Below are 2,475 nucleotides of genomic sequence, written 5' to 3'. Positions count from 1 at the left end.
CATGTCGGCTTGGCAAACCGTGCCTCAGCAATGCCGAGAAATCCCCTCACCTCCTCGAGGAGGAGCAAAATTACAATAATGAGCTGGGTTATAATTAATTGTGCGCTGGGGACACGTTCTCACGATGTCTGGTGCTTCTGGTGGGAATTTCCTACAGGGAGCATCCCGATACGGTATGCTCCTGCCTGCATTCCTGGACTAGGTTGCTCAAAGGGAGGGGGAGTTCAAATTTTGCTGGGGTTTGGGGGATTTTTTAGCTGTCTATGTAGGTTAAATATTTGCTCAGGGCAGAACAAATGCCTAATGCAAAAAGCCTCGCTCAGCGATGTGTTTCGATTGCTGGAGCTTCCCTTCATCCAAGTAAAAGGCGAATTAACCTGCCTGACTTAACAGCATCGCCACAGCGATGCTTTTCGACTACGGGAAGGGCTGGGGCTAAAAGCACAGAGCTAAACCCGGCGGGGTCCGCGGGGGACAGCTGTGCTTTAGCCCTGATGGTCGTCGATCCATCGAACCTTCCCGCTACCTGCCGGGCGCTGGCGGGAGGGGCGGGCGGGGAGCCGTGTCGGTTGCTGCCTTTTCCCTGCCTGCAAAGCAGCATTTCTAAAAATACCTTCAGTGATGTCGTCAGCCGGTGCTGGCTCAGGTCATGGAGACGTGACATCCAAGAAAAGGAGGACCAGAGCATCACTGGGGGCCCAGGCTGAGGTTATCCCAGCCAGCATAGGTGAATCCCTACGGAAAGGGGGGTATGAGCAGGGGACCCACTGACTACAGCCCCCCCGGCCCTTCCAGTGGCAACTGGGCATCCCCTGGGATGTACAGCACTCCCTTGAGCTGAACAGCGTTGTGGCCAAGAGAAACGGAGCTTGGCCACCAGCGTGCATCCTAAATAACCCCATTTCTGGGTCCCTGGGGATCCCATCCCTGGTGTGCTGGGGCTGCCGGAAATCCACGCCGTCATCGATGAAAATCAGTCCTGCAGCTCGGAGAGGGTGGTGGGTTTTTAATGCCCACAGGTGACTATTTGAATACGGCTGTTAGCACAAACCCCTTCCCGCATCTCAGATTTTGCTCCATGCTTATTCATCAAGTTATTTCTCTAAACTGGGGAATTCACACATATGCCTGGTTAATTTAGAGTTATTTGATGTAATTGATACAACTGACACGCATTGCATAATTGCAATACCATTAAAAACCCGAAGCCTTCAGAAGCCAGGAAATTACTTTCCAGTTAAAGTCATTTGCATAAACATTTATTTTACCCTTACAGCTCATAAACAAAGTCAGTGATGCTCTGGCATTACAGTTGCGATCAGAAAGTCAAAAGTGACCTTACATGTCTCGATATTAGCACCAAACCAGCTGAAGGAGCTGCCCAAATAATACAATATTTATGCAAATCAGCACAAGGGCCTCTACGGGTACCTATTTGTACATGTGTGTGCGTGTGTTTAGGCACACACACACACATATCCATCCGCGCCGAGGGCTCTGCGCTGGCAACGCCAATATACCTCGGCTGTAGGGAGGGGGACGTGCCCCTTTGCAGAGGCTGGGGTTGTCGCTGGGTTTTCCTCCACTGTGCTGGCTGTGGAGGGGACAGCAGCCAGGCCAGGATGGCCTGGGGACGTGGAGGTGACCCTTTCCAGTCCCCTTTCTCTGGGGAGAGTGGCTGGAGAGGCTCATTCCCCCCAAGCCCCTGTGACTCCCCATCACCCCCCATCCTTAGGGCTGGCTCGTGGCAAGGGATGGGGCAATGTGTCCTCAGGGGGTCTCTGAGGGTGCCCAAGAGAGAGATGCTGGGATGAAAGGACAAGGCTGAATCCACCTCCAAACCCATCCAGGAGTGAGCGAGGGGCTGTGACTGGGGTGGGAGGCAGAGGACCCGCAGGTGAGGTGGGCAGAACCTTCTCCTTCCCACCAAGCCTGCGTTTCCCAAGGGACAGGCACCCCTGCATCCCCAAACCCGCACAGGACCTGCCCGCCCCACGGGTCAGCACGACGTCAGGCGTGTGGACGGGAGCGGTCGGCACGGGGCCGCTGCCACGGATGCCAAGCCAAGTTTTGTTGTGGGAAATATCCGGTACTGCCAGTTAATTACCATGCACAAGTCATGAGTAACCGGTGTCACCCAAACCCGCCATTAACATAACGATTGTGTGTGCAATCCAGACAGGCAGATACAAATCACAGCCTAGAAATGCGTATAAATTACATTTAAAGCAGAACTTTTTATTGCCTTTCCGACACCAGGGCTTTCGGAGCGGTCTCGGGGCAGGTTGGGCTCTTTTCTTCACGCCGGCAGGTTAGAAACGGGTTGTTTTCCCTGGAAAATCTGGATCTCCGGGCCCCGGCGAGCCTGGGGGGCCAGTTGGCATCGGTGGCAGCGTGTGCGCCTGCGTTTGGGAGCTGGGGGGATGTGGCGGAGGGCGAGGGCACGGTTTGTCACCTGGGGTCCTTGGAGTGGGG

Source organism: Eurypyga helias, unplaced genomic scaffold (assembly GCF_000690775.1).
Source record: "Eurypyga helias isolate BGI_N326 unplaced genomic scaffold, ASM69077v1 scaffold33311, whole genome shotgun sequence".
NCBI lineage: Eukaryota > Metazoa > Chordata > Aves > Eurypygiformes > Eurypygidae > Eurypyga > Eurypyga helias.
This window is presented reverse-complemented; position numbering follows the sequence as displayed.